At 42.1% G+C, this 21453-nt stretch overlaps 1 protein-coding gene across 4 annotated transcripts in view; it reads right to left on the minus strand.

Moving 5' to 3' along the window:
- The window catches only part of SGCD (sarcoglycan delta), a 399661-nt gene that overhangs the window by 195405 nt on the left and 182803 nt on the right, over positions 1 to 21453 (minus strand). For all 4 annotated transcript variants that reach the window (XM_074883679.1, XM_074883678.1, XM_074883682.1 and 1 more), the window contains exon 2: positions 16005 to 16190. The gene's annotated coding sequence lies outside the window, so the exon portion shown is untranslated. The remainder of the gene's footprint in view (positions 1 to 16004; positions 16191 to 21453) is intronic.

Here is a 21453-nt window from a genome sequence, read left to right on the forward strand (position 1 = left end):
TGACCCCCCTTCCTCCCCACACCCTCCTGACTGCATGAGTTCAAAATCAGCTTTAGCAAGTCTACGCTGTGGAATATAAAGCAGAGCAGTATCAGCTTCAGCAAAAGGTCTACAGTACCCAGTAAAGCCCCAAACGCATGGCATCGAGCCAGCATGCCTCACCTGCCAGGGCAAGGACCCCTGGTGGGACATGATGCTCAAACGGCCATCCAACTCCCAGGTCCAGAGCTCCGGCCAGCCCCAATAGCTTCTGGCTCTCTCCCCTTCTCCTTGAAGGCTGTAGGCACCCACAGCAGCACCAAATGCAAGCTCCAGCCAGTGCTGTTTCACATGCAGTTTGCACAGGTGTAAACTGACTACTCAAGGCAAAGGAGAATCAGCTTTCTTTAGCAGCCAAAGGTGAAGTGATGCTCTGTTTTCAATTGTACAACCTCCTTTTCTCAAAGCTCCCCATGCCATACGAGTCTGCTGCCCTTTGCCTTCCCTTCCCATGAAGGAGATTATAGATTCCCATACCATAACCTGCACTGCCACAACACAGAAAGCGCTAGGTTTCCAGAAACAGAGAGAAGGGGAGCAAAATAAGGAACTCATGATGTTCTCTGTCTTCTCTCCTAGTTCTGTGCTCAGACTGCATGCCTGATATAGCTTCATTTTATATGCAGGTCACTCAGTCATTCTTCTCACATGTACATCAGGCGCTGCTGGAAAATGTGGCCATTATCCATCAAGTCCTTTGCTTTAGTCAGCTTCCAGCAGAAGAGTAATAGATGCACTTGTGTTGTCACATCATTGTCCAAAATGTCAGGGTAAAAAGCCCTTAACATTAACAACTCCCTAAGGAAATCAGTTCTTAAAAAAACAGAATAGGAAGAAAAAAACGTGAGAGGGACAGAAAGATGCAGAGCATCCCTTTTTATCAGGGATGAGTTATGCAGAAAAGTGCCCTGACTAGCTGTATGCCAGCCAGGTACCCATGCTGTGGTTTTATTTCCACTGAAGTTTACATTGCATCTGGATAAAGCAACATGTGCACATATTGTTTTTAATTTCCAGGATCCAGAATTAGAAATAGTCTTCTCTTTGGACATCATACATTAAAAGAGATGTATCAGTTTGAAGAGTGAGTGTAATCTCTTCCCAGGGCACTTGCATTAAGATTCAAACAGCACGGTGAGGTGATAGTATCAGGCAGCACAAATCTTCATAGACAGTGAAAGAAAGGGGGGGGGGGGGGGAACAGAAAAGAAAAAGATGAAATCAAAGATGACAAGAAGCAGTAGTCAAAGTTAGGAGGAAGAGGATGTCAGGCACACAAACTAATCAAGGTGGCATGGTGATATTTTCCTGGTGCGGTGAACCTCTGTGATCTGCTTTTAAAGGATTTGCTAAAGTTAAGGGAGAACTAAGCAAAGCTTCAAATCTTTTAAAGCCTAGTAAAATGTAGACATGAACAAAGATATTTCTTTGCTGAGATACAAGGAAGAAAAGCAAAGTGGAATGGGAGGGAAAGAATACCCTGTCCTGAACAGCCTGAAGGTGAATTTTGGTGACCTCTACTCACTAATTCCTAAAAAAACCCTGACCCTGATGAGGAGCTGTCACCACTCCTGGCAGGCATATGATATTGATACATATTTTTACATTTGCAGCTGCAAGTACACAATATCAAAACCTCAAATGAGACAGACAAGGTGAAATAAATTTGACAGCGCTTTGCCCACCACGTTTTTGGTGAGTGCTCCTTTTATACAACCCCTCATTACAGCACAGTGAATATGTCCAAGGAAGGTGCTTGTAAGAAATAGGAAATAAAGCTGAAGTTAGACAAGACTGCAGGAATCTGGCTCAGAGATGTGTAACATCACCAGTTCGGTCACCTACACCAGACGCATCCCTTCCCTGTCAAAACTCAAACGTGTGCAGCCTCACCCATACAAACTCTGAGAAGGGACCTTTCGGCTCACGTCCCAGCACGGTGCTCCTTTGGACAGGGGAGACACAGCCACGCTCTCAGCACTACAACCTACCTCCAGTTCTTTAATTGGGCTTGTGTATTACTGATAAGTAACTGATACACAGGAAATGAACGCGAGGCCACCACTGAGTCTGCTTCTGCATACAAATACGGGCAGCTGAATGGGAATCAGCAGCAAACGCTGCAGCCCTGCCATTCCTATGGCATTTCCAGTATGGACGTGCTTAAAATATCTCAGCGTAAAGTGTTTCACTTCGTACAAATGATGCTGGCGTGACTGCTCAATGCCTTTTCAGAGAGGAAACTGCAGAGGGCTGAGGGGGTCAGATAAAACAAAGATAATGTGTTATGCAGACACCACTCTGGATGAATATCTAGAGAAGAGAGAGACTTTAAGGGGCAACAAAATAAGAAATCAAGATAAAGAGGAAAGGCGCACAAAGGCGAGCATACAGCGCTCCACACATTCAGCCTTTAGGGACAATCTTCCTATTTTTTCCCAGGAGTCAAAAAAGGCCCCAAAATTAGTCTCTGTGCACAGCCTAAATTTGCCCTTAGTGCCAACTTTGTGTCTGCATCAAATTCTTCCACAGCCTAAGATGCAACAGTGTAAATAGGCTCATTTTTGTTATATTATCAAATTGTGTTAACTTTCTCGCTGCAGCATTCTCCGAGGCTGGCAACACTGAGACGTGCAGGAAATGTAAATCACTCCCCTTTTGATATGATAACCGTAGCAGTGAATTGCATCCCAGAAATCAGCTCAGGATTATAGCTGAGAACTCACTGAAAGGCACTTAGCTGTGGCGTTGCGCCAGGAGGGTAAACTTCAGCTGGCAGGTCAGTGCAAAGCAGGCTCAGGTCTTGGGAAAGAAGAACAATACGTAACATGCAGCTATCTGCGGCTGCACAGACCTCAAAGCCAACAGCCTCAGGGTCAATATATAATTAAAGGATGCCAACAGGTGTTAAAAACAGTGTGTATTTAAGTATGCAAAATACATGGGAGAGCCATATTAAATATGAATAAGCACCTAGGAAAGCAACAGCCAGCAGGTGGTGGGATAAAATCTACTTGCCAGACAAATACAGATGTATATATAAACAACCACATACAAAAAATTGCGTTTCCTGCATGGAACTATTTGTGGTAGAGAACATTATAATAATCATTTTAATCATGTATCATTTATTTAAATAATTTTTCAAAGATTCAGCGGATGTTGGAATGCAAATAAAGGTAATCAGAAGGTGAAAATAATTGTTTTTCCAATGTCTTATTTTCATGTGTAAATGCCACTGCTAACAGCTACTAGTGTTAACCCTGGGCCACAACTCCACTGAAATTGGTACTGCATAAACACAAAAATAAAAAGCTGTCTGAACCCTAAGGAATTTGCAGCTCTAACAGAAAAGAGGCAGCAGATGGATATAGACAGAAATAATCAAGAAGTAGTAGTTAACAAGGCAGGAGTTAGTCTCAGCAAACCAAATCCCTGATTGCTGTGAGCCTTGTACAGGCACCACAACAAAGAGGAGTTTTGATCATCGATGCCCCACAACACACGGAGCTCTGCACATCCTTCATCTTTGCCGCTGTGCTCCATCTGTCGCCTCCACACTTGCTGGCAATCGTGTGTCATTCACCCACTATATTTTGTTTTTTAACACAAAAACTCTTTGGGCCAAGGACCGTCATGTATGACCTTGCTCTCCAGCACGAAGCATAGTAGGGCTCAAACCGGTCAGAGACATATAAAACCATTTGTGAACAAAATGGTTCATTAATAATATTGTTTATTAATAACTACTCCAACAGAGTATGAGCATGCACGCACACAAATCTAAAATCCAAATTAACACACAGAAAACCCATGTAAAACAATAGAGGCATTCATCGATATTTGAACAACAGTGTCTTCTGATGGCTTTTATTCAGTCCACACACCTCTTGCTCTAAATCTGAACCATGTAGAGGAAAGGAAAAGTGGCTGGCATGTAATTATCTTGTGAAACTGAGACACACCATCAGTAAATGTATGTACTATGCCCTATGTCAACTAGAACCTTCAGAGGCACCACGCTACATACCACAGTAATAAATCTGCCCAACAGATATCTGGACAGCTATGACAAACAAGGACCATAAAAATATTTAAAACATTTTTGTGGTCAACAGCTCGATGTCCAAGTGAAGAGCAGTGACAAGTGACTTTCGTCAGGGGTCGGTGTTGGAACTGGCACTGTTTAACGTCTTTGTTGGAGACATGGGCAGTGGGATCGAGTGCACCCTCAGCAAGTTTGCTGGTGACACCGAGCTGTGTGGTGCAGTCGACACGCTGGAGTGAACGGATGTGCCATCCAGAGGGACCTGGACAGGCCTGAGAGTTGGGCCTGTGCAAACAGTTCAACAAGGCCAAGAGCAAGGTCCTGCACGTGGGTCAGGGCAATCCCAAGCACAAATACAGGCTGGGCGATGAGTGGATTGAGAACAGCCCTGAGGAGAAGGACTTGGGGGTATTAGTGGATGGGAAACTGACTATGAGCCAGCAATGTGCGCTCGCAGCCCAGAAAGCCAACCGTGTCCTGGGCTGCATCAAGACAAGTGTGGCCAGCAGGTCAAGGGAGGGGATTCTCCCCCTCTACTCCACGCTCACGAGGCCTGCCCTGCAGTGCTGCGTCCAGCTCTGGGGCCCCCACATAAGGAGGACATGGACCTGCTCGAGCGGATACAGAGAAGGCCACGAAGATGATCAGGGGGCTGGAGCACCTCCCCTGTGAGAACAGGCTGAGAGAGTTGGGGGTGTTCAGCCTGAAGAAAAGGCTCTGGGGAGACCTTAGAGTGGCCTCCCAGTACTTAAAGGGGGCTACAGGAAAGATGAGGAGGGATTCTATCAGGGAGTGTAGGGATAGAATGAGGGGTAATGGTTTTAAACTGAAAGAGGGTAGATTGAGATTAGATATAAGGAAGAAGTTGTTGACTGTGAGGGTGGTGGAACAGGCTGCCTAGAGAAGTTGTGGTTGCCCCCTCCCTGGAAGTGTTCAAGACCAAGTTGAACGGGGCTTTGAGCAACCTGGTCTAGTGGAAGGTGTCCCTGCCCACGGCAGGGGGGTTGGAACTAGATGATCCTTAAGGTCCCTTCCAACCAAAACCATTCTATGACTCTAATCCAGTTTTCCACAACAGAGCTAATATCTGCAGGATACAGCATTCTCGTTGGAAGGTTTTCTTTCAGCACATTTGCCTCAATGACCTCTTATTACTACACCTTTCAGACTAATTTTAAGTCAATAAAGTATGTAATATGTATATCCAAACCTGTCTTTCATGACACAGTAGGTTCTTAAATTATATGCTTAAATGTTACGAGATGGGAAAATAAGACATCAATCCATCCCTTCCTCATGTCCAGCCAGACCTGCACTGCGAGGGAGTGTGGCTCTTCCAGCCTCCACTTCCACACTGTCATCAAAGGGCTAATCGACAAATTTGGCCATTAGAAAATTAGCAGTAAATTCTAAAAGTATTGCTTTTGCAGCACCCCAGCGTAGTCTGTACAGCCAGGTGCGACAGAGAGGTAAGAGAAATCTCAGCACTGAGGTCCCTCCGAAGCCACACTCGTGGCAGCAGAGACCCAACCAGCTGAACAGCTGGCCACTGTGAAGAGTTGTCTCCCTTTCAAAAGCCTATACAGAACACTTTTAACATAGTAATGTTTTCAGTGAGGTCTCTATGGAATAAATCTTCAAAACAACTCCACCTGCACAACAACAACAACAAAAAAAAATCTCTTGTTGAGCATTTTATATCTTGTACCAGGAACATCATGAACATGTATCTTCATAGGTTGGATTCAGTTCTTCTTAAAGTCTTTGTATTCTTTATGATTATTTTGTGTGTGGGTTTGTTTGTTTGTTTTAATTTGTACATTCTTTTTTTCCCTTTGGACAACTTTCAAAGACAAAAAGCAACCAACAGAAAATACTGCTTAGAGTCAAAGTTCATGGACACTTCACTCTGTACAGTTAGGTGTGTTCCATATCTATTAATTACATTACTTTTTCAGTAAGATATAGTGAATTGCAAGGTAATAAGGCAGCTCCTACATAATGACATGCACAAAAAAAGTGTTGGCTGCAACCTCCATGCTCAAACGTGCAATGTGACAAATTTTCTAATGCAATTCAAATCTCAAAAGTGGAAAAGAAATAGCATGTAAATGGATCTCTCTTGCTCTTAAATCACTGTTAGCAAATCTGAATCTCTTTAAGCCTGGTAGTTTCAAATCAGGCCTATTTAACTTTCAAAGGTAGGTCAGGTTTTATTGATCACCTCTAATGCTTATAAATGCACTCTTAAAAAAAAATGAGAGTAATGAGAGACATAAACACATTGCTCAGTTGCTAAAGGCTCACTGGAAAAATATGTGATAATATTTACAGCCTTGAACCTATGCTGTTCTCAGTGCCATTTCTGTACACACGAGAACGCAGATTGCAGGCTTGCCAGTTCATACTGGAAAGGAAAAAAAGAGCCCTATCAGAGTGGAGGTGGATTAGTATTTGTATTTACTAAAAGCACAACTATTAACTTCCAGAATACAGTCACAGGAGCACAAGTCCATTTACTTCTCAGTTATTACTCCTCAACCTTTTTTCAGTGTAATATTTTGTACCTGGATTTCCTACTCAGAGTCCATGCCATGCCCTGAATTTTGAACTACTAAGAACTGGTGGCATTATTCCAGTTGCTATAGAAATAAGGCACCTAGAGGTGCTTTTAATCAATCAGAGTTCCTCCATCTACACCTTTCAGAGAAGGACCAGAGAAGAAGCCCGTTTATAATACTGATGAGGTTTTTAAATACACAAGCGCTGACTATTTGAAGAACCTAGATTTTAAAGGAATGAGATGACAAATAAAGGAAATAAATCTATGTGATCTGGCTAAAGGCCAGTGATCCACTTCTCAGCAGAGTAACAAGGGAATGCCTAAATAAAAACAAGTGCAGCACTTTCCACTCGTATGGACAACCACAGACTGAACACATTGCAAGATCTAGATACAGTCTTGATACAGCTTTTTGCTTCCCTACTCTAGCTGTTCATAAAGGATTTCACTTATGAGCCACCTCTCAGAAAAATGAAAAACATTTTTCCATGCAAAACTAAACATGATTTTCACTTTGTTATTTTTCATGCCGTGCTAAAATAAAACCACAATGGATTTTCAATTGATATCTGATATATCACTCCTGTTCCAACCATTAAATACTCATTTTTATGGCCTGAGATTCTAAATACAATATTTACAGACACATAAACACGTAAAAAAAACACTGCAGTTAATGTACTAGAACATACACAGGATTTCTGGGTTTTATTCTACTGCAGACTTCTTGCTCAACTCAGACAAGTTCCTTAACCAACTCCTACACCCAGGCTTCCTCCTCTGCCTAATGAACAGGTGAGCTGCATAAATGGATCACTGCCTAGGACATGCTCTGAAGCTACACTGTCAAATAGTTAGAAAAGCTGAAAATAAATAGTATAAATCTCCATCATCAAGTTTAGGCAATTATCAAATGTTTATTAGCCTCAAAAGTGAAGGCTAATAAACCTGCTTATTTTAGCAGATAAAGTCAAATTACCTTGATTGAAGTTGGAAAGCGTTCAGAGATGAACAGCTATGGCCTCATTTGCTTTTAGTTATTTTTGATAAAATGTCAGCTCAAAAAAACTGAAAGATACTTTCTAGTTATTTAGGTAATGTAAAACTTGGGCAGTTATTTTCCAGGAAACATGGCCTGCCTGACAGGTTTTAAATGAATAAAAGTGATATTATTACAATTATCATTAGAAAAAGATGTCCCTCATCAAAATGTGTCTGGATTTTAATTGACAAGGTCTGGGTTAATGCTATGAAAATGCCAATGAAAGCAAAGCCTGTGGCTCAAACTAATTGTCAGCACTGAGCAACCTCAACCTCTAACCCGCCACAGATTTATCACTCTGTGCACACTGTACTCATGACAAGAAACCTTTGAATTAATCATTAACAACTAGAAATTCCTCCCAGACGGAAAGCGAGCAGAGTGCAGGGCTGGCCACCCCCCTTTCCCTTGCTCCTGAGCCAAGGAGAAGTGCCTGCAAGACTTCCTAATGAGAAAGACTTGTTTTGTTGTTGTTTCACCGCCTCTTCTTTTAAGAGCATTGCAGAGGAAACTTTCAGTGGTCCTAAAAGGAGTAGAGAGACATTAGTCTGAGCAAACTGCAGTGCACATATGGCTGAACATCCTCCTACCTCCCTGGCCATCCTCCCTGATCAGCTCTGGCACAGCCGACAGGAGCATACGGCCTTCATGGAAGAGGGGACAGTGCTACACTATGACCACGCAGGGTCACACATGAACACAAATCCCAGTGCGGAGGCTAAGGGGCTTCCTTATTCCCAGCAATACCCACACAATTGGTCCCCCTTCTCAAGAAAGGCCAGCCCAGCGCACAGCACACTTGGTCTCCAGCACAGCAAACACGTGGTCCTTGCCCAAGGCACAGCAACTGCTACCCAGTGTGCCCAGCCCACTCCTGCTGCCATCATTCATACGGACTCATCCCAGACTGTGGCACCAGTTTCTAGTATACCAGACTATGCAACTGAGCATCCACCTCTTGGGCTGTCCCACCAGTTAATTCAGGGTATGTCCCACCATGGCCACTGGGACTTGTCCAGCTGGAGAGCAGCCCAGCTGAGCTTTTTCTGCAGTGGTGGTCATCAGTACAAGGCAGTGGGCCACGTTCGTACAGAGACCAAGAGGCAGTCAATATCCCAGGAGAGAAGCCATCAGAGAATGGGATGCAAGCACAGGCACAGCATGGTGGTCCTCTGTGTTTTGGTGGCACCCCTGGGACAGCACAACAGTGCAGAGAAGGACTTACAACCTCCCTACTTCAGCAACGAACTCAGTAACACTTGGAAAGGTCCCCTCAGCTGCAGTATCAGTCAGTACCACTTCTCCCACACAATTTCATAAATAAAACACAAAGAGCTCTGTAAAAAACTCCCTGAATTCTCTTAATTTTGTTTATTTTTTCTCTATCCCAGCAGCTGGTGCAGACCTTCCCAAATATTGCTGGACAGAAGGAGAGAAACTGAGAGCGTCCAAGTACCTGACAGAGGAATGAGGTCTTCCAGGGTAATGACATGCTCCTAAGTCTCACATTGCCTTTTACAGTCTTTATCCCGAATGCTTTGGTTCTCAGCTTTTCCATCTGCACAGGTTATGGCACCATCACAACACAGCTTGAGTGCACATCAACTTATTGGTCCTCCAGTCCAAGTCTTTACACATCTGATGCAAAACTAAAGAGTTCCTCCTCACACAACATTAAGACCGGAAAGCACAAGAGCATTGAGAAGAAAGGAAAAGGACAGTCTCCAAGAAGATCAGGGTCCAGTTCCTGAGGTGGGGGAAAGGCATACGGCCACTAACGTCAAAAGGGATCAAGCTTGTCTGGTAAGACAAATGGAGCTATTTACCCCACCTAGTATAGAGAAAAAAAAAAAAAATCTCTCTTATCAGCTGACTAGACAGGAAAAAACAACAGACAGCATTTGCTGTGGTGAAGGAATAAGACGCTACCTTGCTCAAAGGGTGCAAGTGCCAGCAGGGTCTCAGCTGGTCCCTTCCCAGTTAACTGGGAGGCAAAGACTGATAGGGTGTTAGCCCATCAACAGGAATGCTCTCACCTCATTGTCCTTTTTCTCCCAGAGGTGAAAGGCAGCCCTTTCTCCTTCCATTCACCTCCAGCTACCCCGCCTTTCTAGTTTTTACTGTTTTCTATATATTCACCACAGAAACTACAAGCTGGAAAGTTTCCATTAAACAACGCCAACAAGAAATCTCCATTCACAGCTAACGCTTGGCTGCACACATTCTCTCTTATTTCCAAACGTTTTCGGTATGTTTCGGCTTCCCTTCATTAAACATATTCATAATTATTTGCAGCACATCTAAAGAACTCGTACAAGAGGTTTGTGCTTCCAAATACAGTCTTCTGGCTGCAAAAAATCAGCATGACAGCACTAGAATGAGGTTTGTGTCAATCAGGAGGTAGAGCTCAGGAAGAGGAAACTAGAAGCCACACCATCACGATTTGAGTCAGTGACTTCCATCAGGTAGCAATTTGGCCCTTTACAAAACCCTAGGTATTTCTTAGAGCATCACCCTCTCAGTTAACTGTGAAATTAGTCAGCAACTGTGACAATAAATTTCATAATAAAAATGTGCAAAGTGGAGACTTCTGGTACCTTAACTGAAAACTTGAACAGCCTAAAGGATTTTTCTGGTCTACACAGACACTGTTAATACAGCAGAGTATCTCTGTAACACTTCACACCAGTTACTGTTGTGGCCTTTCAAGGCTGTTTCCATCACACGCTTCAATACCCTTTAGACTAAGCAAAGGCTTCATTGAGGAAACTTACACCAAATGCTCATTCCTTTAGCTCGGCCCCAAATAGTCACTTAAAAAAATTGTCAGGGCTTCCCAAAATTCTAACTCTTTCAGGCTCTTTTATGCATCCTACAGAGCTATCTAGGGAAGGGCATCTTTGGCACTTAAATTGTGCTGTGCTGGCTCTGCAGTGTCTAACTCAAGTGAGTAGGACCCAGCATGCCTTTATGAGACCAGAATGGCTCTTGAAGCACAGACAGTGTCAGGGCTTCCAGCAATTATTTCTGTGATCCTTAAGACAGGGGTTGTTCACGGACAGAACTGTTCCTTTAGGTAATTACATTCCCAGGGCTACACAGTGCCTGTCAAACTCTCCCCCTTCTACATTACAGGCCAGTTTTTGTGGATCATTATGAAATAAATATGTCATCCTGAAGGATGAAAACATAAGCTGTAGCTCATCTGAACCCGAATATTACCAAGTCACCACTATAAAGAAAACCAAAATGTTGCTCTCTGACTGCATATGGGACATGGGTGACTTCCCTATCACCCACACAGGCCTTTATCAACTAGGATGCACAATTAAGCTAGCATTTGTCCAATGAAAGGTAAAAATTACTATCTGGTGGTGTCACCGCTGCAGGCAGAGCAGTAAAGGCTCTAGAGCATCCCCAGTGATCAGTCCCACGTGTGACATTCTCTGCTAAGCTTTGTTCTGGCAACATTCCCACTATTCGAGGAAAGAAATGCAGTATTCTCCTTTTTTTTCTGTGAGGCTGGATGTAAAGCTTGGAAAGCAGAACTGCCTTAACTACGTGGCAGGAGGATGGTAGTTCATAATTAATTTTCCACATCAACTGTTGGCCGTCCTCTTCCTCTCTGCTAGGCTGCAAACTGCCAGTGAATACTTATCCAAAGAGCAGACATGCCACAGAGCAAAAAGCATGATTATTATTAGGTAATACTTTATAGTGTGCGCTAGCCAAAAATAAGAGGTGAGTGAGCCTGGGTGCAGTGAGAGCAGTATCATTGCAAAGGCAGCCCTGCTTGAAGCTGCTTATCATGTAAGAGATGCAAAAATATAGGGGATAAAAGAACAGGATGGGGAGAGTGAGACAGGTAGGAGAAGACTGTAAGCCGATACGGAAACGTGTTTTCAGAACAAGGTTTTGAGTCAGGTAATTTCAAAACATCTGCAGCCCAAAGAAACACACACCCTTTTCCACCCAAGTTAGACTCTACCCAAGACATGGCCCATGGGCTGCCAAGCAGCAGCTCTGCAAAGGACAAGGGGCTCCAAACTGCTTTGTCTTCTGACAAAAAGAAGGTGGACTCCATTCAGGGTTAGCATTTTCCACTCCTCAGTCTCCAAATTTCTCAAAGATGGGAGTGCAAAGTAATTACAAGGAGGTTGTAGGTCTCCAGAAGAAAACAAGCCACTACCTTCATCATGCTCTATGAAGCAACACTACAAACATCAGAGTCCAGAAGGCAGAGCCATAGGCTGACAGCCCAGGAACAAGCCCATTTGTATGACTTTGGGCAGACCCATTGACTTCTCAGTACTTCAAGATACTTCAAGAGTACAGGTAGACTATTATATTACTGTTCTGTGATAGGTATCTTAGGAATCTCATGTTAGTTTTGGAGTTTCTTATTTTATTTGAGAAATTCAACTCAGTTCTGCTGCTGATAGCAGCTTTTTAATTCATTTTACACCAAGATATTTGTTATCAGAAATTGTGCTTTGATATGTGTCAGGTTGATGGATTCAGTAAAAGCCCTGTCAGGAGAAGCTGAGTGAACAGGGTTGCAGAAGTGGTGTCATCAAGGGAATTGATACATTAACAGCCAGTCTGCTGCAACAAAACATGCAAACATAATAGCCATTTTATTTCCTCACCCTGGAAAAACATTTCAGAGAAACACTAAAGAACATTTGCATAAATGTTACTCATACAAACAAGCTCAGCGTGATCACTGACAAAAAACATATGTAAAAAGCGATCCTGCATGCTGTCCTGTTCTCCTATTTGGTGTGCACAATTCAGTCAAGAAGAATGAAGACTTTAATCAAAATAAATATTTGAATTTAACTTTGGGAATTCAAGCAGACATCCCATGACACTTCAACGGAACTTTTCTTTCAATAATGTAGGACAATTTTATTGATACGATTTCAGACACAGCGAGTAGACCTGCACCCCTCATTGAGTCATTGGAAAGCTGCATTAAGGCCTTCTTTTGACATCCAAACCCACAAGCACATAAAATCAGTATTTTCTGATTTAATAAATGACATCACATAAGAAGCAAGACAGATTTGAAGAGAGAAATAGTAAATATTTATCAAACCACATAATATAGGGAGTGAGAAAAGGACCTGCCCACTGCTCTGCTATGGGTCAAGCAGGGCTTGAATATGCAAGCTCTCTGCTTTACCTCTACCAGACCACCACAGCTGCAACATTACTCTGCACTGTCCTGTAACACAAAGAGATTTTGTTAACCTGAACTGATTTACAGAAAATTTGGGAATGGTAAAAAACATGATGTTGAGAGTCAACTTTTAAAGAAGAGAAATAATATTACAACCTAAACAATGCAAAGGGAAAAGTTCCAAAGCAATTAATCTTAAAAAGGTGAATTACATTGAGGATTTATGTCCATGTAATGAAGACAATTAATTGCTACGAGATCCATAAAACACATTAAATGAACAAGGTTTTTTCCAATTCTACTTGCAAGATAAAATTTATTAACTATGTTTAATGGCTACTTAAAGTTTTTCTCTTACATATTTATTAAATGTGCTTTTTCAGCAGAACAGATCATTTTACTAACCAGATTCTAATAATCTAAAAAAATGAGCAATTTAAGAAAAAAATATTACTCTGCCTGTTATCTACAGATCCATTTAAAATGACTCCTTACACAATAAGATTACCATCACCACAATCGTATAAATGCTGCTAAAAGGGAATCTGCTTGTCTCACACAAGAAAACAACATTCTGCTGAAAAGATGAAAGAGTTCAGCCAACATTATTTGGACATATGTTGCCATTTCCTGCAGAGATATGGAGCAAATGTGGGTCCTGATGTCATTTGTTGTTACTGTAATCGCTTAATTAAAAACCCCTCTACTTGGGATAGCAGGACACATGGAAGAAATTGGCTTAGATTGGGCCAGTGACCTCAAACAGATCCACATACAAATCTTGTGCTTTGCCCTATGGACTCAGCTGCTCAGCCAAGGCTATCTTCATATCTCCATCTGTGGGTATCAGATGCACCTTTTGCACTTGTGATTGCACACAAATCAGAGATAGGTGTTTACTGCTTGAAAGTGACCTAGAAGTGACTCCGTTCCTTATTCACCATCTCTAAAATGGGGATAAATAGCACTTTTGTCTTACAAGGGTGTCATGGGAACATATAAAGTTGATGGTAGTCAATTATTCTGATAAGTCTGCATGAACCCCCAAGATGAAAAGATAAAAAAGGGTCTCAGCTACTTGACTGAACAAGAGCAGTGTTGCCAACTCTTTAAACTTTAGCACAATCTTCTCAATCTGCAATGTTCTTCCTAAAGATCAAGTTTCCATAAATGCAAGCTTTCCTTATTAAGAATCAAGTTTTTAGATCTGATGGTCACAAAGTAAAATGCAAAAAATATAACCAAAGCCGAACTTAGGTTTTAATGCCTAAATAATTGTTTCGCATAAATCAGCTGTATGGAAAATGCTCTTTGTCCTCTGAAACTGTGAGGTTCTGCAAACCTCTGCACTGATGTACTACTCATGCTGCAGCCTGAGACGTGAATCTTAGACTGAGAGTTGGACTGACTCAGGTGGGAAGGAGGTGGGGAGCTCATCTCACCACCACCCTGTGCGAGGCAGGGTCAGCACCCCAGTCACACCAGCACCCAACCGCTCTGGTGTGGATCTTCACACGCCCTGGGGCACCCTGCGTACCCAGCAAAACATAGACGCTCATTGCAAGGAACATTTACATGCTTTCACCTACAAATCTCACACAGAAACAGGGAATAAACAAATTGCTGTGATTTCTACATTATAATAGTGCAAAATATTTCTCTGCAAATGTCAAGAAGCCCTCTCGATTATGAAATACCTCTCCCACAGTCTTTCCCTTTAGGTATTAAAGTCACAAGGGCAGCAGCTTGGAAATAAACAGAAGTGAAGATGGTAACAAAAGCATGAGCAATGTTTAACAACCTCCACTTCCAGAAACCAGGTGCCACTGGAGCAGACAGACAAACAGAGCAAGCACTGCAGCAGTTTTAATGACGGGAACCTCTCCTCCCTAAGTTTTCTTGAAATACGTGTACAAATTAACAGCTGGTAGAACAGACCTTTCTCAACCCTCGACATTAAATAGTTAAGCACCTAATTTAAGCTATTCCCACCAACTTTTTTCTGCAGTCACTGGAGACAGGCAGTCTCCCTCCAGACCAGCAGAGCTCTGCTGAAGTGTGAGAGTTTGAGCCTACAGTTTCCAGAGGAAACACCACTGGTGCAACCAGATCAAAAGCAGGAGAATGAATGCACACTCACCTGGATGTCTCATGTTTTTTTAGAGACTTTTAAGAAAGTCTTGACCTTTTTATTATTTTTTTTTTTCCCCCCCTCCACTAACACCAAGTGCAGGTGTTATATTGCTGCTGTGCTTTTTCCAACAAGACTATAGTGCTGGTTTAGTCATATAAGAGAAGTCAATACCCATGTGTTAAATGAAAAACGATAGCATCAGCCGATACCATTGTACTGAGATCTGGGAACCAAAGCTTTAAATGTGGGGGGTTTTTTTAATCAGCAGACTTTGCCTTCACAGAAATAACTTGGTCTAGATAAAAGAAGCCACAGAATCAGAGGCTATATTACCCTAAATGCTTCTATAAGCACAAGCTTTGTCCACAATACATTCCTTAAGTCCCTGGCCATCACTTTCTTGTTAAAGGATAGTTGCATATTGCCTTGCTACAGTTACAGCATAACCATGGCAATGTTTGCGTGGATATGAGAACCTCCACACATGCAAAAATTTTAAGTGCTACAAAACAAAGGGGACATACGATTATGCAAGAAACAGGTATTTCTGTTCTTGGCAAAATGAGAATATAAAAAGCACAAAGGAAAGCACAAGGCTGTATTACAAATGGGCTACTTCAGTGTCATTTACTTTTTTTTTCATCTCTGACCCTCTGAACTGCAGACATTAGTGAAACGCAACAAGTGGGACTTTCAAAATGCAGATGATTATCACCAAGTATACATCACCAACAGCAAAACAACCATCAACGAGCATTCTGTTCAATAAAGCACTTGATATAAATACGTACCTCCCCAAGCCCAAGACTTTAAAAACACTTCACTCTTGATGAACATTCTCCGAATTCAGGGAGAGCAAAGGTTATTTATGGAGGCAGTACGAGCACGGCACGCATACAGCAATAAACATGAAGGCTGCTAATTTTCTATTTTCCCCATATGTAGATATTCACAAAAAAGCAAAAAGCCAAGAGCAAGGGGAAAATGACATACCTTACCAAACTTGACTGTTGGACACAACCCGTTTCAGAGCAACATTGGTGTGAAGGTAAGTTCCTCAAGCGACCACCAACCACAATTCCTTTCTGAGCGTCCCAGAGGCTCCAGCTCTCCCTTGGCCGAGTCCCTGAGGAAGATGCAATGTCCTCCAGTATTTCAGAGCCTCAGCTGCAAAAGATGCTGTTCAGAAAAAGGAAAGAGAAGGTGTGGCGTTAAATTCTAGGGTCAGTTGTTTGGCAGATTCAGAGCAGAACACAAGACAACATCAGATAGGAATAAAATGTCAAGGCAGGACAAAGAGTCTGTGACAATCCATCATGCATGGCACCTCTGGAGGGCAATCTTTGAATTCAAGAACTGTGGTACAAAGCTATTCTTGCTTTACAGTACTTTAATAGTGTTTCTACACCAGGAAATGAATGGTAGCCTGGCTGCTTTTTATTTCAGTCTGGTATTGTAATAAGAAAGTAAGTAATACACTTCTCCATAGGGAATATTTTTATTCATTATGGAATTTATGCAGAATAACAGGACTTTCATATTAAAAGCAGAGACATCACCTCAGTCTTAATACTTTGCACTGTTAAAATGGCTCTCACTCAAGGAATTCAAAGCTGCTAAGGAGGCAATAACGTTAGGACTTTCCAGCTGATGGGAAGCAGTGACTGTCAGCCCAACACAGAGCGATGGGTTCCCAAAGTTCAGCCTCCAAAGCAGTTGTCACAGAAAGGTAAATGACCCAGGCTTTTTTAGGAGGGTGGGGGCTCAGCATTGCCATGTTTTCTAGCTCACTCTCACTGCTAGATATGCATGGTGTTTCCAAGAGGTCAGACCCTGGCACTGAACATGGACATGGGGGCCTCACTATGGACACCCAGGTGAGAAGACAGCAATGGAGATGACCACCTGGCAGCAACAGTGCCAGAAAGAAAAAACCTTAGAGAAGCACTGAGAAGTTCAAATGATCATCACCATCATTGCATTAATCATCCCTAATCCCTGCATATGGGAAAACACTTGAAGGACCATCCTCCCCGTACCTGCACAACGTGTGCGAAGTGAGATTGGGCAGAGCAGCACAAAGCAGGCAAGGACCGAGCAAAGGGCAGGATCCGACCTCCCTAGGTCAGATACATACATGCTGGGTGGTTGTGTCCTTAAACCAAGTTCAGAGGTGCTTTTCTAACTTTAAGTCAACACAGCAGCCATGAACATACTCTAACTTTGCCTAGAAATGCAAAAAGAGCAAAGAAAAAGAAAAAAAAAAAAAAAAGATATACAGACATACTTATTCCTTAGAGGTCTCCTGCACAGGAGAAAGCCTGTGGCAGCTCGAAATACCACAAAATCCCATTACATCTTGTTGTGGTTTAACCCCAGCCAGTAACTAAGCCCCACACAGCCACTCACTCACTCCCCCCACCCAGTGGGATGGGGGAGAGAATCAGAAGAGTAAAAGTGAGAAACCTCGTGGGCAGAGATAAAGACAGTTTAACAGGTAGAGCAAAATCCACACACACAAGCAAAGCAAACCAAGGAATTCATTCACCACTTCCCATCGGCAGGCAGGTGCTCAGCCATCCCCAGGACAGCAGGGCTCCATCTCACATAACAGTGACTTGGGAAGACAAATGCCATCACCTCGAATGTCCCCCCTTTTCTTCTTCTTCCCCCAGCTTTATGTGCTGAGCATGACACCATGTGGGCTGGGATATCCCTTTGGCCAGTTGGGGTCAGCTGTCCCAGCTGTGCCCCCTCCCAACTCCCTGTGCACCCTCAGCCCCCTCGCTGGTGGGGTGGGGTGAGAGGCAGAAAAGGCCTTGGCTGTGTGTAAGCACTACTCAGAAATAACTAAAACATTCCTGTATTATCAACACTGTTTCCAGCACAAATCCAAAACAGACCCCCATAACAGCTACTATGAAACAAACTAACTCTATCCCAGCCAAAACCAGCACACATCTTCACAAAAAATCCTGAACCCATGAACAGGTTACAGCTATCGGGAAAACCCATTAACTTCTGGGCTTGCAAGAAGGAAGATTTCAGTAACCAGTGTGTAAAACTGTTCATACTGAAAGTTAGCATTATACTGCTTTTTTCTTTTTTTTAAATAAATATATATAAATATTTTTTTTACCAAAAGTCCACATAGCAAGCATGGTCACACAGATCAGAACAACCAAATATATCCACTTTATTCAGCACAAATTACTTTACTGGACCTTATATAAGGGGTTTATGTTACATACCACACCTAAAGGCTTTACAAGTGAAACAGCTTGTGAGATACCCACAACAGGAGTCAGGACAGCAGAGCCCAGACCTGCACTTCTTGATAGAGGTTTTATGACCTTCTGCCTCTCTTGAACTCAGACATGAAGGACAAAAGTGGACCTTCACGGTTACTGTCCTCTTCCAGGTTAACCATGAAAAATCAGACTGCCAACTGGAATGGCTGCTGAATGACTTACAGGTATAGAAATGGCTGATGCTGCAGTAGTTTGATCTGCAGGTAGCAGCAAGACCTAATTCAACTGCTTTTAAAGGACTTCTATCTCTGGAGACCACAGTTACAATTACTTTTACATTTTTGCTCATAAATTGTAACACAAAATAATCACAAAGAAAATCAGTGCTACATTTTTGTGCATTAACTACAGAATCAGCTGAGTTAAAAGTAGAAGTAACAATAATAGGACTAGATCATCATTGCAAGCTGAGTGTAGCAGCCCGGTCTCAGGTTGGAAAAGATGTATTTTTGAAAGCTCCTATTTAGTACAGCTTGCCAATGCTCATCAGAAGCAAATCTCTTTGGCAAATTGGCATGTTGCCTTAATATGCTGCTATGCATGTGCATAGAACTTCTGTACCATCTGTATTCCTGCACTGCTGGGTGGGTCATAAATTACAGTACAGGTATTCCTAAATTAACATGGTTAAGTGGTATCAGATCAGTCTCCAAGTCACAAAAGCAGGCATATAGATGTTCTCAATCAGAAAAGGCAGACAAGACATTTTTCCAGTAAAAAGAGAGTATTTCCCTTGGAAGAGTCTCAGTCCTTTACTGATAGAAATCATGAATTATACAAAATAACTATATACTTTAGATGTAACAAATCGGATCAAATATTAAATTTGAAGACACCACTTCTATCTTGAGATGTTCCCAGACCACAAATCAATGAAGGCTGGGAGACTCTCTCACAGGAAGCCTTGCTATGCCTTTGTCCTGCTCTCATACTTTTCTTTAGGCACCAGCTATTGATCACTGTCAGGGTGAGGACAGGAGCCAGCTGGACCCTTATCTGACCCAGCACAGTCATCCTTATATTTTGGTGTCATACCGCTTAAGGTGTAGTTTGGGGCCTTGTGGCTAGATATGACAATATTGGTGGGCATTTGCAACTTTAGCTAGGGCAAAAAGAGGTATCTAGAAGCAAAATGACATATTTTCAAGCAAATATTACAGTAGAGTAGGTATTAGTATTAGTCTGCCTCACCAAAAATTAATTACAACCTACCTAACTGCAATTGAAGAAATTAGTTGGAAATAGAAAAGATTAAATATTTAAAGTCTGGTGACTTAAAAATAATTGAGACCATATCTTAACCGTTGCTTAAATATAAAATTTATTTTATTTTTACTGCTAGTGTGACCATTAAGAAATCAAAACTCCGTATGTGTGCGCATCCATGCAGACATGTACAACACATTGTTATATGTAACGTGTTCATATATAGCCTCATAACTTTCCTCTTTCTCTGTAACTAAACTTGGGTAAACATGTTTGACTAATATAAAGGAGCTCTACTGGTAGAGCCAGAAGAAAGGCTGTGAAACAGGCAAGGGAAAACAGGCTTTTATTGCTAAGTATTTAACAAGGTCAACGTCCTCTGTAAGTGCAGGAAAAAAGATCACAGCAGACTCTGAACACAGCAGGGGATTATACCAATTCATTAGCAGGTATATCTTCTAATTACTGCCTTGGACATCAGTGCCCACACAGCTGAGCAGGCAACAACTGCTGCGTTTTGCCATATCCTCAGGATCGAGCTCACTCTTTTCTGCTGAGCTTCAGGACGGCATAGGTTAATGCAATCCCACCACAGCTGAAAGCAAGGGTATTCAGTTATCTCAAAAGATGCTCCTGACTCCTCACAGCTCAAGTGCTGAGAGAAGCTGGCTTCTACGTTTTATAGGATTTGTTCCTCCGCTCCTGCTGCATCAAGGAAGCTGTAGGATCAACAACTCATCCTGTCAGCTCCATCTCTGGTAAAGATCTCACATTAATTTAGTGTAAAGGTGACACTGGTGAAGAAGGGAATAAAATGAGACTTTGAATCCCTCTTTCCAGAAGGCTAATGGTAAAAAATTGGTAGCACTGCAACTTTGGCACCTTTCCAACTATAACACTTAGAGCATTGCCCACAGCTGTGTCCCAGACATACTTTATCATTCAGGATGGCTCAGTACAAAACATAAATAAAACAGAAGTCGCCAGCACTACTGGCACTCAGCTGTTCTGAGGGTTGTTTTTTTTTTTTTCCTTCCTGCCAACAAAACAAATAGTGAAACAGCAGAACTGCAATTCAAGTGATAACATCCATGATTAGGAAATCTGGTGGAGGCTGGTGGTGTGATGGAGTTCCTCAGGAAATTAACTCAATTAAAGAATGCAGGCAATAATAAAATGAAGAATACATTGACTGAGATGCTGCTGAAGATTAGTATTGGGTTTTGTCATCCAAGTGCAAACTAAGGGCATCCAAGAAAAACGAAATAAGAGCAGTGGTTAACCATGCTTGTTGAATGAACTATTCCCATCATAATAGTATTAATGTTACATTATGAGGTTCAAAAGTACGATTAATATCCTACCAGGTTAGAAAATGCTAAGACACTGCACAAGTCTTGCTATTGTTGCATATGAGTAAGTTTCTGAAAATGAAATCCAAGAAATGCAATGGAGATACTTCTAATTTGAAATAAAACATGCCTGCTGAAGAAAGGAGCTTACATTAACAAAGGCTGCTTCTCAAGTTCAAAAGCATTAAGTTGCAGGCTACTGTCTAACTGTCTAGCTGCTAAAACTGCATTATACTATTAAGTTTTTTTATTATTATTACTCCTACTACTGCTACAGTCTGGTTACACTATAAAATAAGATCTCTTGGGCTCCTTAGATTCAGATGTTTACATCTGCCCTTGTACTGAAGCTCTTTCATGAGATTATTGTTTCTTCTGTCAGTTCAACTGAAAGCAATGATAAAGTTACAGCAACGCATATGTCCTTGTCAAATAATGCTTTCAAAGGGTTGGAAGTACATTCCTAAGCAATGCTTAGCTGATTTCCTGGATTTAGGAGAGAATGAATATCAAACAGCTTGCACTTCACTGGTCAGATCTTCAAAATAATTGAGTAATGAAATAAACCCAGTT

Source organism: Strix uralensis, chromosome 14 (assembly GCF_047716275.1).
Source record: "Strix uralensis isolate ZFMK-TIS-50842 chromosome 14, bStrUra1, whole genome shotgun sequence".
NCBI classification, from domain to species: domain Eukaryota; kingdom Metazoa; phylum Chordata; class Aves; order Strigiformes; family Strigidae; genus Strix; species Strix uralensis.